At 46.3% G+C, this 18,191-nt stretch overlaps 1 long non-coding RNA gene across 1 annotated transcript in view; it reads left to right on the top strand.

The window, feature by feature from the left end:
* LOC146359431 (uncharacterized) overlaps positions 1–18,191 on the top strand; it is a 121,399-nt gene that overhangs the window by 49,592 nt on the left and 53,616 nt on the right. The window lies entirely within an intron of this gene.

The raw sequence follows: 18,191 nt of genomic DNA, 5'->3' as shown, positions 1-18,191 counted from the left end.
ATAATGGCACTTATTCCCCTAGTCTACAAAAACAGGTAGAATTACATACCTATCAAGAAGAAATAAATGTCCTAAAATATATTAAGCAGACCTAATGTAGAAGGTTTCAAACAAAGAAAACAATGTAAAAAAAATTAAAGTCATGAAAGTGAATGGATTGAAAATATTCTTGATCATACTCTGGCCATATCTCATTGTTTTAGATATAGGTTTTCAAACGTATGAAGGTGTAAAGCAATTTTCCCCAGCCTAGTGCCTTCCAGATATGTTGGACTACAGATCCCATCATTCCCAACCAGCTAGTGCTGATGGGATTATGGGAGTTGTCATCCAACACATCTGGAGGGAACTAGATTGGGAAAGGCAGCTTGAAAATCAAGAGAGATGACCAGTTAAGGACAAGAACCTATTTGGGCTCATATACTACATACTACGCCTTCATGGATCACTGCCTTGTTGTGGCGAAGGGGCTTGCGTAACTCAGTGAAGCCATAAGCTATGCCATGCAGGGCCACCCAAGATGGACAGGTCATGGCAGAGAGTTCTGACAAAATGTGGTCCACTGGAGAAGGAAATGGCAACCCACTCCAGTATTCTTGCCAAGAAAACCCCATGGAACGTATCACAAGGCTAAAAGAGATGACGCTGGAAGATGAGCCCCTCAGGTCGGAAGGTGTCCAATATACTACTGGGGAAGAGCAGAGGGTATTTCCAAGTAGCGCCAGAAAGAGTGAAGTGGCTGGGCCAAAGCCGAAAGGACACTCAGCTGTGGATGTGTCTGGTGCTGAAAAGAAAATCCGATGCTGTAAAGAACAATATTGTTTAGGAACCTGGAATGTAAGATCAATGAATCAAGGTAAGCTGGAGGTGGTCAAACATGAGATGGCAAGACTGAACATCGACATCTTGGGAATCAGCGAACTCAAATGGACAGGCATGGGCGAATTTAATTCAGGTGACCATCATATCTACTACTGTGGGCAAGAATCCCTTAGAAGAAATGGAGTAGCACTCATAGCCAACAAAACGGTGGGAAAAGCAGTACTGGAGTACAATCTCAAAAACGATAGAATGATCTCAGTACGAATCCAAGGCAAACCATTCAACATCACAGTAATTCAACTCTATGCCCCAACCACTGATGCTGAAGAAGCTGAGGTTGATCGGTTCTATGAAGACCTACAACACCTTCTAGAACTAACACCAAAAAAAGATGTCCCCTTCATCACAGGGGATTGGAATGCTAAAGTAGGAAGTCAAGAAATCACCGGGATAACAGGCAGGCATGGCCTTGGTGTACAAAATGAAGCAGGACAAAAGCTAATAGAGTTTTGCCAAGAGAACACGCTGATCATAGCAAACACTCTTTTCCAACAGCACAAGAGGTGACTCTACACATGGACATCACCAGATGGTCAATATCGAAATCAGATTGATTACGTCCTTTGCAGCCAAAGATGGAGAAGCTCTATACAGTCAGTAAAAACAAGACCTGGAGCTGACTGTGGCTCAGATCATGAGCTTCTTGTTGCAAAATTTCAGCTTAAATTGAAGAACGTAGGGAAAATCACTAAACCATTCAGGTATGACCTCAATCATATCCCTTATGAATATACAGTGGAGGTGAGGAATAGATTTCAGGGATTAGACCTGATAGACAGAGTGCCTGAGGAACTATGGACGGAGGTCCGTAACATTGTTCAGGAGGCAGCAACGAAATCCATCCCAAAGAAAAAGAAATGCAAGAAAGCCAAGTGGCTGTCTGATGAGGCTTTACAAGTAGCTGAGGAAAGAAGGGAAGTTAAAAGCAAGGGAGAAAGGGGAAGATATATCCAACTGAATGCAGAGTTCCAGAGAATAGCAAGGAGAGACACGAAGGCCTTCTTAAATGAACAATGCAAAGAAATCGAGGAAAACAACAGAATGGGAAAGACTAGAGATCTCTTCAAGAAAATTGGAGATCTCAAGGGAATGTTTTGTGCAAAGACGGGCATGATAAAGGACAAAGAAGGCAGGGACCTAACAGAAGCAGATGAGATTAAGAAGAGGTGGAAAGAATACACAGAAGAACTATACAGGAAAGATCTGAATGTCCCTGATAGCCATGATAGTGTGGTCACTGAACTTGAGCCGGACATCCTCGAGAGTGAAGTCAAGTGGGCCTTAGGAAGCATTAGTAACAACAAAGCTAGCGGAGATGACCGTATTCCAGCTGAGCTATTGAAAATCCTAGAAGATGATGCTGTGAAAGTGCTTCACTTAATATGCCAACAAATTTGGAACTAGGGGTGGACGAAAGTGACTTACCTGTCGTCGAAGTTTGTTCACGGTGGGGAGGAGGCACTTCGCTGCTCCCCCCGCGAAGTTCAGGCCGGGGGGGGAGGCTTCCTGCCTCGCCCGGCCGAAATTCAGGCTGGGGAGGATTCTTCCCGCCTTGCCCGGCCGCGAACTCCAAAGCTTAAAAAAAAAAAAACGCCCCCGTGATAGGCTACGTGACGATTAACATAGCCTATCACGGCTAGATCTGCAAAGTCAGCCATGATAGGCTACGTAAATTGTCACGTAGCCTATCACGGGGGAGTTTTTTTTTTTTCTTTTATTGGAATGGCAGCGGCGGCAGCCGGTCGAAAGATCGGCTGCCGCCCCCGCCCCGCACGAACACCCGCCGAACCGCCGGCCGGACCCGCCGCCTGGAGGGACATTCGGCAAAGGTAAGTCCCGTCCTGGGGGGGGGTGCGGGGGGTGGGGGGGTGGAGAATTTCTCCCCGAAACTTGTTTGGGGGGCCGAACACGTTGGCACTCGGCCCCCCCGAAGTTTCAGGGAGAAATTCTCCGCCATCCCTATTTGGAACACTTAACAGTGGCCGCAAGACTGGAAAAGGTCAGTTTATATTCCAGTTCCAAAGAAGGGCAACGCCAAAGAGTGTTCAAACTACCGCACAATTGTGCTCATTTCACATGCCAGCAAGGTGATGCTCAAAATCCTACCAGCTAGGCTTCAGCAGTATGCGAACCGAGAACTACCAGAAGTACAAGCTGGGTTTCGAAGAGGCAGAGGAACTAGAGATCAAATCGCCAATGTTTGCTGGATCATGGAGAAAGCAAGAGAATTCCAGAAAAACGTCTATTTCTGCTTCATTGACTACGCTAAAGCCTTTGATTGTGTGGATCACAACAAACTGTGGCAAATTCTTAAAGTGATGGGAGCACCAGACCACCTCACCTGTCTCCTGAGAAACCTGTACGAGGGTCAAGAAGCAACAGTCAGAACCAGACATGGAACAACCGATTGGTTCAAAATTGGGAAAGGAGTACGACAAGGCTGCATATTGTCACCCTGGTTATTTAACTTATATGCAGAGTACATCATGAGAAACGCTGGGCTGGATGAATCACAGGTCGGAATTAAGATTGCCAGGAGAATTATCAACAACCTCAGATATGCAGACGATACCACCCTAATGGCAGAAAGCGAAGAGGATCTCAAGAGCCTCTTGTTGAGGGTGAAAGAGGAAAGTGCAAAAGCTGGTTTGAAACTCAACATTAAAAAAACTAAGATCATGGCATCTGGCCCCATCACTTCCTGGCATATGGAAGGGGAAGAAATGGAAGCTGTGACAGATTTTATTTTCTTGGGCTCCAAGATCACCGCAGACAGTGACTGTAGCCATGAAATTAAAAGACGCTTGCTCCTTGGGAGGAAAGCTATGGCAAACCAAGACAGCATAGTAAGAAGCAGAGACATCACCTTGCCGACAAAGGTCCATCTAATCAAAGCTATGGTTTTCCCAGTAGTAATGTATGGCTGTGAGAGCTGGACTATAAAGAAGGCTGAGCGCAGAAGAATTGATGCTTTCTAACTGTGGTGCTGGAGAAGACTCTTATGAGTCCCCTGGACTGCAAGGAGGTCAAATCAGTCCATCCTAAAGGAAATCAACCCTGAGTGCCCATTGGAAGGACAGATAATGAAGCTGAAGCTGAAATATTTTGGCCACCTAATGCGAAGAGAAAACTCTCTGGAAAAGACCCTGATGCTGGGAAAGACTGAGGGCAAAAGGAGAAGGGGACAGCAGAGGATGAGATGGCTAGATAGCATCACCGATGCAATGAATATGAACTTGAGCACGCTCCAGGAGAGAGCACAGGACAGGAAGGCCTGGCGTGCTATGGTCCATGGAGTCACGAAGAATCGGACATGACTGAACGACTGAACAACAACAACAACAACAACAACAACTATATACTAACGCTGAAATCCTACGGTCCCTGGGAGGAAGTCTCAAGGGTGTTGGATGCCCCATGGATAGACATTGTATTGGATTTGTCTGCCACCATCCAGGTAGGACCTCCAAGGACAGATCTCCCTGTCTGCCCATGGAGAGGGAGGTCCACCACATCCCCCATACCCTGGGACTCTACCCCAGGGACCATAGGATTGCAGCCAAACAGTGCAATCCTATGGATATCTGCTAGGAAGAAACCCCCCTTGAATTTAGTGGGGCTTATTCCCAGGTAAGTGTGCATGTAAGGGACTGGGACTAGCTGATGATGGATATTGAGGATGTCCAAAGGATCCAATTGGCTTTGAGCTCAGCTTCCCATGTCAACAGTTACGGTAGCAATGGTGTGTATGTGGAGGAGGGATCTTTCTACTTCTGAAAATAGCACACTGGATGGTCAGAAAGAAACCCACTCAGCTGCATAATATGGTTCAGTCTCTGAAGATACTTAACATAACTACAGAAATTATTCCAGGAGAAGTGGCATGTGCTTTTCTCTCTGTCTCTCTCTGTTACTGGCTGAAGTCATTTGTAACTTTAATTATACACAAGGGTCCTTTATTATCACACTTTCTTACATTACAATATGTGTATAAAGTATACAGAAAGATGGATTGTAATTGAAACATTATATCAACATTTTTCTAATAAAGTAAGTAGGATATTAATTGTTTCATAGTCCTTCAGTCCTCACTGGAAGCCAGCCATAGCCATTAGCTTCAGTGCTGGAAGTCACATTAATCTCTGCTTTTGCCACAAATCCCTCCAGACTCTGAAACTGAGATCAGAGACTTTAATCTGTTCTGGCACTTCTTTATCCATGTATATTTCCTCAAAAACAGAAAAACATGTGTCACCTAATTCTTTCCATGGAAATGGTCAAATGCTTCCCTCCTAAACACTATGTCTGTCCCAGTCAGTGGCAAAAACAGAATATCTCAGCACCACCTTGCTTTGATAGTCAGCACTATCTTGCTATGAGCGCAGGTGTGGAGAATTTGAGAGTGGGGACATCTCCACTAGGGCAAACCCACCCTTTATTACCAAATGTTGAAGATCACCCCTCACTACTGGGTAATCCTTCCTTTCACTTCTGCTGCCACACCATTAAACTACATCCTTTTATTCAAAATACACCTTTTCCTCTAAGATAGCTGGTCATTAGGCATGAGACAAATTAGATCAGAGGTACCAGGAAAGTAAACAAAGACATGAAGTATTTTATTAAAAAGTAAACAAGAAAGCTTATTATTTAAGAATGTTGTTACTACTTTCAAACAGGGTTTCTGTATGGTTACTTTTACCACCCAAGACATATTAGAAGCTCCAGTTCCTGCTCCCAACCAACCATAAGCCAATTCCCCTATCAAAAAGCTCCACCCCAGTTCACTCACAGGCCTAACAATGAGGGCTTGAAAGGCAGTCTTCTTTCTGGTTGGGTTTGACTTCTACCTGGAACCTTCAGGGATGTTCACCAGGCTTCTCCAGAAGTCTTCAGTTTGATTCAGCAGCTGCTCAGTCTTCAGACCACCACCACAGGCTTCAGCACCACAGGTTACCAGGAGTCTTCCTTTCCTCACTTGCAGACCTTCTCCAGCTTCTGCCTCCCATGCTCTAAGCTCAGCCTCCCAGTCTTGTAGCTGCTCTTCTTCCTGCTGCTGCCTTCCTCAGGCTCCCAGCCTCTTGATGACTCTTGAGGCAAGCTCTCCTGACAGACTCCCGTCAGACTCAGATTCCTCATATTTGCTCCTGTTGGAACTCTCCAGCCAATCAGATTTAATGTGACCAACATTCCATCAACCCACCACTGTGTAGCCTTAGGGCAAGTTGGCATCTTTAGAATGGTATTCTCCAATCAGATGGTACAGAATTCAATCCTGTCTTCCCATATATAAAGACAGAAAGCTGGCTTCATTTTCACCTCTTAGTCGTAAGAGTAACTGCCACTTTGCCAGCGCACCATATTTACAATGTCACTTTCCTCAAGCACAAGCCTTGAGTAAAAAGCATTCATCTTTCTTCTACTGCGAACCCATTTAGTCCTCAGTGACTGAAACAAAACATAACAGTTAAACTATTTAGGGAGCGATCCCATGCAGAGACGTGGCCGCCTCTGAACTCAGAGGCGACCGCCTATCCAATGCACGGCGGGAGGAGCGTGGAGGGGATCGTCTCGTCCGCACTCAAGCCGCCTTGCATTCATGGCTAGATGGCCGATTTCAGCTGTCTAGCTGTGGGACATCAGAGCATGGGGTAGGGAGGCTGGACGACACATAGGAAGTGTTGTACCAGCACTTAGGAATGCCCCGCCCTTCCCCCCGCTCCACACTGCTCTTCCAAGCGTGGAGCACAGGACGATCCAGCCACCTAAGAGGCAGTGGGGGAGGGGGTGGGGAGGCAGTTCTTCAGGAACCAACCAATCCTTTGGTCATCTAGCTGCTATCTAGCAGCCATAGGACTGTGCCCCTAGGAATATAAATAACCAAAATGAGTAAACGTGGTAAGTAATTCAACAAAAGAGACAGATAAATCTGTTAGTTCCACTTTTCCCCACATTCATTTTCTTTTTAAAAAATTGCAAGTTATTTCCATCCTGTTTATGAAGAAATGTGCAGATTTTGGTAAATTCTTCTCAACAAATAAACTGAACAAAATCCTCACCCATCTGTACCACACAAATTCAATAGGTACAACTATTCCCAGGATGAAAAGGACCGTGTTGTGCCTGCCTGTCATCAGTGTCATGTAGCTGTTAAAGATGAGGAGCCTGTCAGAAAAAAAGAGGCGACAACCCTAATTCAACACCACAAACATAGCTAAATATACAGAGATCCAAATCCAGACTTTTAAGAGCTAAGCTCTCAAAGCCCTCTGTTTGGATGGAAGAATCTGTTAGCTGCACTTTCTTCCACATTTCTCATGTTCTTTCCATTCTGTTTCTGAAGAAATTTGTGATTTTTGGTAAATTCTGACCAAAAATGAATAAAACAAATTCCTCACCCAGCCCTATAAAGGAGCAGAGCAAATGAACACACAATGGATCGATGTCTGAAGTCCTGCTCCAACAACTACCGGTAAAACCTATTATCACTTTTCACAATGGGAAGGGTAAAGCTTATGCCTGATGGTGTGAAAGGGAAATAAACACACCAAGGTGAAGATGGCACTCATGCTTACATAGTTCAGGGACACCCTGCCTCTCTCCTTGCCTTACAGGGATCATCCATTCCAAACAGAACCCAGGCATAGGCCATGTATTTTCAAGACACCATTATTTTCAGACATTTCTTATCCCCATCTAGGAGTGAGTTCATATACTGCCTTAAGCAGTTCTCCTGCCAATTTTACTGCTCATGCAAATGGCTTCCTTGCATGAGCGCAGTACCTTTGGAGGATAGAAAGCTCAGCTTCCGTTATGGAGAGGGGCTGGCTATGCATTTGTTATGCCCAAAATGGGATGCACTCACCACTGAATTGGGAATCAGCACTGCATATTCTACTTCAGTGACCTCTGGGGCAGGATGCAACATCTTCCCCTAAAGTAACTATTTGTCTACAGTAAGGGCAGTGGACATACAGATGCAGTTGGCCCCTGTCCAACAGGTGTTTGCCCGTAACTCCAGCATAAATCTTTCCCTCCTACCTGGGAGTCTTTACCAGAAACTAGGGGTTTGTTTGAATCTGGGACCTCAGCCATACAAAACATGCTGTACAACCAATCTATGTGACCTCTCTCAAACTGGGCAAAATAATGAGAGGTCCAGAGAAACCAAAGACACTGGTGGTCTTCCAGCCCATGACTTGCAGGCAGTGGGGTGTTTGCTAGGGATGTTGTGGGTGCCCAACTGGGTCCAGGAGTCTGTCGGGGGGCGCACTACCCCTGGACTGCACCCGCCGAGGCGCTGTCCTTGCTTGCCCCCTGCTCGCGTCCGCTCATGCCCGCTCACGCCCTCTCGGACTCATGAGGATCCCATTCGGTGAGCACCCGCCATTTTCCTGCCTTTGGTTTCTACATAAAAAAGGAAGTTTAAAATGTGCATATTTAAATATGCACAGTAGAGGCCAGGAAAGCTTAATATGCACAATATTAGAGATATAATGCCTTTAATATTGTCCATATTAAGTTTTCCTGGCCCCATACTGCACATATTTAAATATGCAGATTTTTTTAAACTTACTTTTTTATGCAGAAACCAAGGGTGGGAAAATTGTGGGCACTCACCAGATGGGATTGTGGTGAGTCCGGGCAACTCGCCAACCCCATGGGTGGCCCGAATGCAGGTCCAGGGGAAGGTGAGTGGGGATGGCGCTTCAGCAGGCACCCGGGGAACCCAAGCTGGGGTGGGTTCTCACATCCCTAGTGTTTGCCCTAACTGCTCCCAGTGAGGGATGGGGCGGGAGGTCCCAGTGCTGCAGCACTTGGCCAATGCAGTGGGCCCATTGGACCTCCTCTCTCTGTCGTTTGCCTCCGCAATTTGGTGGGAGCACAATCGTGCTGGGGAAGATGGTGTGCTGGGATGACTCTCCTTGTGTGCCATCTTCCCCAGCCCCATCACAGCAGCAGCAATGGGGCAGGAAGGAGAATTCAGCAGCAGAGGAGGCAGGAGCTTAGGGGACCCTTGCAGGACACACAAAAGGCCTCTGAAGACAGAGGGCCACCAGATGCCCATATGTGATCTATAACATGGAGTGACCTACCTGTCAGGGTTATAGTGAGGACAGACTGGATAAAATGAGGCTGGACAGCCATCTGTCAGGGATGCTCTGACTTGGATTCCTGCATTGAGCAGGGGGTGGACTCGATGGCCTTGTAGGCCCCTTCCAACCCTACTCTTCTATCATTCTATGATTCTATGAAATGGCCTAATCCATAGCCTAGATAGGAAGTACTTAGAACCGAACTGATTTGGAGCCTTCTCTTATGGTTCTGCTCCAATGGCTACCAATGTAATGCTTCCTGTATCAGCACAAGCTAGTCCGCGCCTGTCCTCAGCCAGAAGTGCCACACCAGCAGTAACACAATTAAGGGAACATTCAGCAGAGGAACTGTGAGACAGAGAGGCCATTAAAACTGTGCAGTCCCTCCACCAGTGTTGTACCTGGAGCAGGGGTGGGCAACTGCAGAGGGTTGGGGGGGCACATTGGACTGCCCAGAACCCTCCGTGGGGTGCAGCCCTCATCTGCCACAGCCATAACTAGAAGTGGCCATGCCACAAACCAGAAGTGGTGGGGCGACTTTATTCCCAGTGATTCTACTGGGAGACAAGATGTGTGGGGAGTGTGCACCTTGCTTCCCAGCAGAACTGCCCTCCCCCAGCCCACCATACAGCTGTTAGGTAGGCTGGGGGAGCAAGACCCTGCAGAGAAACACAGTGCAGGATCCCTGTGTGCCCTGTTTCTCTGTGGAAGCAGCAATTCTCTTGGGAAACAAGGTGCGTAGGAAGTGTGTGCCTTGTTATTTCCCAGCAGAAGCACTGGGAATCTGGTATCACAGCAGCAGTGGGGGCCACACCACATTGGCAGGGAACCCAATGGGGGCTGAAAAACTCCCCTTGGGGAAGTGCATGCAGCTGGCATGTTGCTCACCTCTCACCTAGGAAATCCACCTCGTAAATTCAACATCAAGAGCTGCCGGGAGTGTGGTTTCAATGGGGAAGAAGATGCATGGGAGAGTCAGCCCTGCACATTGTCTTCCTCATTTAAATCACATGCCTAGTCTTCCACTGCCCAGCTGATTGGTGCAAAGTGCTCCCAGTGTGCAAGGAAGGAGTTTGAAACTTCCCCAGCCCTGCACACTGAGATGGGGGGGAGAGCATCTCTCTGTGTTGGAGGCCCTCAAACACAAATTGAGGGTATGTGAGAGACTGTGCATATAAGAGGGCAGCAGGGGCAAGGCGGTGCATGTCTGTGTCCACCTGCATGCTTGTGCATGTGTGCACACATATGAGTGGGTGCAGTGACTAAGCTTGAGTGAGAACTGTGGCTCGCTCCCAAACACTCAGTGAACGTACAGTTAGGCTTGCTTACGCAACAAGATCTATTCTGTTAATTATAATATATTACCTCTTGGGTTGCAATGCCTCTAATCTGGTTAGTTCTCTCACAGAATGCTGATGGGGGGAAATGAGCATGAGCAATTTTTATTTCAGGAAATATTGCATGAGCTTGGACAGAGTTCTGAGGTAGAATGGTAAGAGAATTCAAATATTCTATCTCTCAGGAGGCTTGAAGTACAAATGAGCCTAAGAGAATGATTCATTAACTAGAAACTGTGATTTCATCTAATTATAGGTTAACAATCCATATTGAAAAGCAATGTTATTTGTGCATGAATGAAGCATCATTCAGGTTTGCTGATTTGGCAGCCTGTAGCATAAGAAACGCTTTAGAAGGAGATTAGGTTTCCCGACTGAAGGATGAAAGGTGTCCCAGGACAAACCATTGTGTTTTATTTGTCTTTTAGTTAGTAGCTTACCATGGACAATCATTGAACTACATGATTGAAAGTACAAGATAAATGATGGCCTAAGAAAGCACAAGGCTAAAAACTAGGGATGGCGGAGAATTTCTCCCCGAAACTTCGGGGGGCTGAGCGCCAACGTGTTCGGCCCCCCAAACAAGTTTCGGGGAGAAATTCTCTGCACCCTCTCGCCCCCCGCACCCCCCCCGGGATGGGACTTACCTTTGCCGAATGTCCCTCCCGGCGGCGGGTCCGGCCGGCGGTTCGGCGGGTGTTCGTGCGGGGCGGGAGCGGCAGCCGGTCTTTCGACCGGCTGCCACCGCCGCCATTCCAAGAAAAGAAAAGAAAAAAAAATGCCCCCGTGATAGGCTACGTGACGATTAACATAGCCTATCACGGCTAGATTTGCAAAGTCAGCCGTGATAGGCTCCGTAAATCGTCACGTAGCCTACCACGGGTGACTTAAAAAAAAAAAAAAGCGCGTACGGCTAATGACGGCCCCCATAGAGAGCCGCCATTCCCGTTCCTTATTTGGTCGCTGTAGTCTACGTAAATCTTTACGTAGACTACGGCAAAAATAAGGGCAATGCAAATAGCGTTGCCCTTATTTTCGCCGTAGTCTACGTAAAGATTTACGTAGACTACAGTGACCAAATAAGGAACGTGAATGGCGGCTCCCTATGGGGGCCACCATTAGCGTACGGGCTTTTTTTTTTTTTAAGTCACCCGTGATAGGCTACGTGACGATTAACGTAGCCTATCACGGCTGACTTTGCAGATCTAGCCGTGATAGGCTACGTTAATCGTCACGTAGCCTATCACGGAGGCTTTTGTTTTTTTTGAAAAAAACCTTTGGAGTTCGCGGCCGGGCGAGGCGGGGCGCCTCCTCCCCAGCCTGAATTTTGGCCGGGCGAGGCGGGAAGCCTCCCCCCAGCCTGAATTTCGGCCGGGTGAGGCGGGAAGCCTCCCCCCCCAGCCTGAACTTCGCGGGGGGAGCAGCGAAGTGCCTCCCCCCCACCGCGAACAAGCTTCGAGGACAGGTAAGTGACTTTCGTCCACCCCTACTAAAAACCAATGAAGATTATAAAGTTGTTGGAACAGGACAGATGGAGAGGAAGGCTGCAATCCAATTCCCACTTATTTGGGAGTAAGCCACATTGAACTAAATGGGATTTACTCCTGAGTATATATGACTAGGATTGCACTCTAGGCCTCAGGTTCAAGCAGCCCTGTCCTTGCACTGCCCTGTATGTGAATCAGCAAAACTTGAATTCATTGAGGTTCTCAGAATTTCACCTTGAAGCTCATTCCAGCTTCTGTCCACATAAGATTGCAAGCTTTATTTTTCTTTTCACATGAATCTCCGTGCATATTTTTCCATGCATATGCATATCTCCATGCACATTTTTCCAAATGTACACATCAATTGTGCATGTTCTTGAAATGTACATATTTTTCTCCCATTGATTACAGTGCAAATTTGTGCAAATTTCCCCAAAGTACACATTTTTAACATGGAATTCTTTCAAATGTACACATGTTTTGAACACATTCTTTTGTTCCACAAATTGCATTACAAGCTCAGAAATGTACAGACTTCAGCCACAGATTGCGTTAGGTTCTGGAAGGTGTAAATTGGGTAAATTCTGATTTAAAAATGAACTAAAATGAATTTCTCATAGATCCCTTCTGCCCTGTCTTCCACTCCTCTTCTCAACAAGGTAGAAAAAAATGATGTATTAACTGAAGCAAGCCATATTAGGTCCATCTATATGCAGATTCATCCGAACCCACTGTCCATATCTGGTTGGCAGAAGCTACAGAGAGAGGTTCTGTCTTCTGTGAGATTCTGAAAACAAAGAATCTGGTAGTGTGTCCTTTCATCAATTCCTTTCTACCCGAAGAGAATGGGAGAGGAACAGAAAGGGAACACACGCATGAGCCTGATCTAGTGGAGGATGGGGATGTCAGAGAATTCCACCACGGATCTCAGTGAGGCTGAATGCCAGTGCGTTCGCCCCCCCGAAATCCATGGTGGAACGTCCTGCCACCCCCCCGCCCCCTCGCGGATACCCCCCGGGACGAGACCTGGGGTGGATGTTCCGGGCAGCAGCGGCGGCGGCTCCGGCGGCTCCGGTGGCTGGTCTTCTAACCAGCTGCCGCCGCCGCCGCCATCATTTGCAGTCTGGCATTTTGTTTCTTTTTTTTTTTACAGAGACGTGATAGGCTACGTAAAGACTTACGTAGCCTATCACATCCCAGAAAAAAAAAACACGTACGCAAATGGCGGTGGCTACAGCCGCTGCCATTTGCGTTCCTTCTTTTTCGCCATCTTAGTCTACGTAAATATTTACGTAGACTATGACGGCGAAAATAAAGGGGAACGCAAATAGCGTAGCGGGCGCTATTTGCGTCCCTTTGTGATTCGCCGTTTTAGCTTACGTAAATATTTACGTAGGCTAAAACGGCGAATCAAAAAGGGATGCAAATAGCGCCCACTACGCTATTTGCGTTCCCCTTTATTTTTGCTGTAATAGTCTACGTAAATATTTACGTAGACTAAGATGGCGAAAAATAAGGAATGCAAATGGCGGCAGCTGTAGGTGCCACCATTTGCATACGCGTTTTGTTTTGTTTTACCCAGAGCCCTCCGCAGCTGGAAATCCGGCTGCAGACGGCCCTGGCCTGGGCCTGGCCGGCTGCTCCGCAGAGCCGCCGTGGAGCACAGCCGGCCATCGAGGATTCCGGGGGGGGAGGACCAGATAGCCTCCCCCCCGTCGAGGATTCCGAGGGGAGGGATGGAACGTCTCCCCCCCCATGAACATAATCCGCGGAAAGGTAAGTGACTTTCATACATCCCTAGTGGAGGAATGCTGCTGGAGGAAAAAGGGGAGGCAATCTTTGTTGATTCCCCCTCCCCCTGCAGTCCTTTATGCCCTCCCAAATCTGCTTCACAGGGTTGGTGGACCCTCCATAACAGTGGGGGAGGTGATGCTGGGAGATGCAGATGGAATCCTTCCTCCAGTGGGAGCATTCTAAGCAGACCTCCACTCAGGGAATCCTCCTAGTGGAAAAGATGCTGGATCCAACTGACTTCTTCTGTACATGGAGCCATCTGTGTATTCATAGAGTTCTATTTGTGAGGGGTTTCCCATTCTGTTCCCAAAAGGAAGAGGCAGGCTCTTTTGTATATTCATGCCTTTGTGCCTGTGGAATGAATGAAGCAGGGAAGTCCAGTCATGCAAAATCCCATTTGTTCACAGGTGCACAGAGGTCTGCCTGAGTCAGTTTGTTTGTTTGTTTATTAAATTTCTTAATTGCCCATCTGGCCGGTCACCCAGCCACTCTAGGGAATGTACAACAGTACAATTTAGAACAGTAAAATTACACATTAAACATTATTTAAAATTTCCCTAGCCCACCCCAAATGCCTGCCTGAAGAACCATGTTTTCATTAAAGAGGGGGCATGGTGGAGCTCCCAAGGGAGGGAGTTCCACAGAGTGGGGGCCACCACAGAGAAGGCCCTCTCCCTCGTCCTCACCAGCCTAGCTGTCCTGGCTGATTGGACAGAGAGGCCATCCAAGGCTGATCTTGTTGAGCGGCCTGTCTGGTGTTGCTGGAGGTGCTCCTGGAGATAGGCTGGGCCAGTTAAAGGAACCAACACCTTGAATTTGGCCTGGAAAACAACTGGTAGCCAGTGCAACTCCTTCAGTTGGCATGGAATGTCCTTGGCACAAATTCATCAGTGGCCAATAGCCTATATCATGATTAAACTTTTAATGGTAGTTTGTTTCTCAGCAACGTGTAAACTAGAGCAATTCGTATTAACATAATCACATAAATCAATCATAAATACTATTTCAGTTGCCTTACACCTGCTTTGGGGTCCAGTAAAAAGCATTACAAACACAGAAAGATACAGGTCAGGCTGTGAAAACAGGCAGTGTTTGTTTTTGTAAAAAAATATGTGACCATTTCCTTCACTGATGGGTGTTGATAAGCAGCAACACTAGATGCATTAGCAGAGTTCCAGATGAAATTAATCTTTCTTCATGATGTCATACAAAAGAATATGTACTGCTCATTGTTAATAGTTGCTTAATGGCTTTTAAAACTGGATTTATTTATTTTTGAAGAGACAATACATTACATGTCATGGTCACAGTTGCCTCATGTTTGGGCAAGGTCCAACTGAAATGTTGGAGCTGACACAGCGACTTCAGAGAATGTCACTGCAAATTCCTGATTGTCTGTAGTCAACAGGATTTTTCCTGCAACCATGTACTATAATACAGATTATACCTGCAGAGTCTACACACACTGGGATACTAGGGATGGGCGAATCTGACAGTTTTGCTTTCTCCCACATACAAAGTTTTTACATCTCAAGTCTTTCTCTCCTTAATACTAAGAACTTCACAAGTTTGGGTAAATTCTTATCAAAAATGACCTGAAACAAAATTCTTCCCCATCTCCCCCACCCAAATTCAATATGTACAGGTATTTCCAGCATGGAGAGGCACATGATGTACCTGCCTGCTGTATAGCTGTTAAAAATGAGGAGCCTGACAGAAAAAAATAAGTGGTAACCCTAATTCAGCACTAATGTTGTTGAATATATAGGGATTCAAACAAAGACTCCTAAGAGCTAAGGATCCAGTCAGTTTCCATTTCTTCCACATTTGATTTTTTTTCTTGAATATGGGGCAGCATCCAATGTTGCCATTCTGCTTACACCATTGGTGCTGGGCCAGTATAAGTGACTTCTAGCATAACTGCAATAATGTATGCTGGTGTGACAGGTTTTCCCCAATACCCATCACACTAGCATACACTATTGGCATTGCGCTACAGTCCATTTGCAATGTCAATAGCATAAGCGGAGTGATCGCATTGGATACTGCCCACGAAGAACTTCATGAATTTTTGAATATTCTTATAAAACTCAAACTGACTGAAACTAAATTCTCACCTATTGCCCCTCATGTGTGCAGGTTCTGATCAACATATGTAGGTTGGGGGCATGGGCAACAGTTGGGATTCTATTCCCCAAAAATTCATTTTTTACATTGTTTGAATGTCTCCATCCATCTTAAGAAGCTGAAATAACCACATATACTCCTTCAATGGTGTGTTTAATACAGAAGGAAGTCTACCTCTGGTTATACTATCCAATTCCTTCTGGGGCGAGTTTGGGTTCCACTATTAAGCCTGGTTTCCTATGGCCTCTGTAGTTAATGTTATAAAGAACTTCCTTACATGCCCTTTGCAGGAATCTATTACCACTTTATTATAACACTTCCTCACTTAACATTTTTGTCTGGCTCTCAGAGGGAGAATTGCCTTACATCGCTCACTGGATCTGTATGCTAAAAGTGATCTGGAAAGGCAGCATTGATTTACAGTGGATCTTTTATACATCACTGCCATATGATTTCTGGAAATGGTGCATGCCTGACATGCTGTTTTTTCGATAATGAATGCTTGTTATTGCAATTCATCAATAGTGATGTAATTATATGATTATGGCAACCCTTGATGAAAAACAAATTCCCTAAGACCCACAGGAAAGTTCATAACAGTTACATTTGTGAATCGGTTAAGGGAAATGTTAGAGGTGAACAAAGCTCAGGAGTCTAAATTAATTAAAAACTGTTAAAACATTTAGGGCACAATCCTAAATCCATGCTGGCTAGGGAAGGCTGGGAGTTGTAGGCCTTTTCTCTGTCTAAACATGCATAGGATTGTGCCCTTAATTTCTTTTCAATGTGTTATTTCAAAAGGATCATCTTGAGTTTAGATTTCCAAGACTATTAGAAGATATAAAAATACTGCACAATCTTTCCCAGAAGTAAAGACTAGTATATATATATATATATGTGTGTGTGTGTGTGTATATATATATATATATATATATATATATATATATATATATATTTGCCAAGAAATTATATTCCTGCAGGGCATAATTCATTAACAAAAAAAATTTAATGGCCCCGTCCTCATTTGAAGAACTTTAATAATAAAAGTTCAGACAAAAATAATCTCTTGAAATCTCATTATAAAATGTGTGGTTTTCTCGTTAAATAGCTCTCTTGTTTTACTGGTGAGCCAGCCCCATAGAAGAACATTCACATAATAGGTAAACATGATGGCATTGCTAACCATGCAGTGTGGCTTAACCATGCAACAAACCATGGGTTCTCATGGTGGCTTGTTTGAGAAAAATAAGCCGCACTGCATGGTTAACAAGCCACCCTGCAGAAAATGTCCTGGGTTCAGACAACATGCTAACCCATGGTTCAACAAATAACCCACAGTTAGGGATGTCGGAGCATTTCTCCACAAATCTCCGGGAGGCCGAATGCCAACGCATTCAGCCCCCCGAAATTGGTGGGGAAATTCTCCGACACCCCCGCCCCCCCCGGGATGGGACTTACCTCGTGCGTATGTCCCTCTCGGTGGCGGGTCCCGGCGGCGTTTCGGCAGCGTTTTGGCGGCGGCGGCCGGTCTTCCGACCGGCTACCGCCGCCACCATTTCCCAGTAAAGTAAAAAAAAAAAAAAAAAAAGTGATAGGCTATGTAACGATTTACGTAGCCTATCACGGCTAGATTTTCAAAGTCAGCCGTCCCCCCCCCCCCCCCCGTGATAGGCTACGTAAATCTTTACATAGCCTATCACGGCTGACTTCGGGAAAAAAAAAAAGCGCGTACACAAATGAGTTGCCAAATAGCGATGCCCTTATTTTCACTGTGGTCTATGTAAATCTTTACGTAGACTACCCGTGCCCAAATAAGGAACGCAAATGGCGGCGCCAATGGGCGCCGCCATTTGCGTACGCGCTTTTTTTTTTTCAAAGTCAGCCGTGACAGGCTACGTAAGGATTTATGTAGCCTATCATGGCTGACTTTGAAAATCTAGCCATGATAGGCTATGTAAATCGTTACGTAGCCTATCCCTTTTTTGTTTTTTTTACATAACTTTTTTCTTTTGCTGCCAGAGAGGTGGGGCGCTCCCCCCCGGCCTGAATTTTGGCTAGGAGGGATGGGTGCCTTCCCCCCGCCAAGAATTTCAGGGGCAGAAACGGAGCACCTCCCCCCACCAAAAACAGCTGCGGGACCAGGTAAGGGACTTTCGTCCATCCTTACCCACAGTTCAACAAATAACTAGGGATGTATGAAAATTCTGCCATGGATCTCAGGGAGGCCGAATGCCAGCACATTTGCCCCCCCGAAATCGGTGGCAGAACGGCCTGCCCCCCGCCCCCCCCGGGACGAGACTTACCTTGGGCGGATCTTCCTGGCGGTGGCAGCTCTGGCGGCGGCTCCGGCAGTGGTTCGGTGGCGGCAGCTGTGGCAGCCAGTCTTCCAACCGGCTGCCGCCACCGCCATTTCCAGTTTAAAAAAAAAAATGTGATAGGCTACATAAATGTTTACGTAGCCTATCACG

Source organism: Heloderma suspectum, chromosome 1 (genome assembly GCF_057233095.1).
Source record: "Heloderma suspectum isolate Gila_16-S chromosome 1, 16-S_ref, whole genome shotgun sequence".
Classification (NCBI taxonomy): Eukaryota; Metazoa; Chordata; class Lepidosauria; order Squamata; family Helodermatidae; genus Heloderma; species Heloderma suspectum.
The sequence above is the reverse complement of the archived record's forward strand: the minus strand, read 5'-3'. Positions and strand labels throughout refer to the sequence as shown.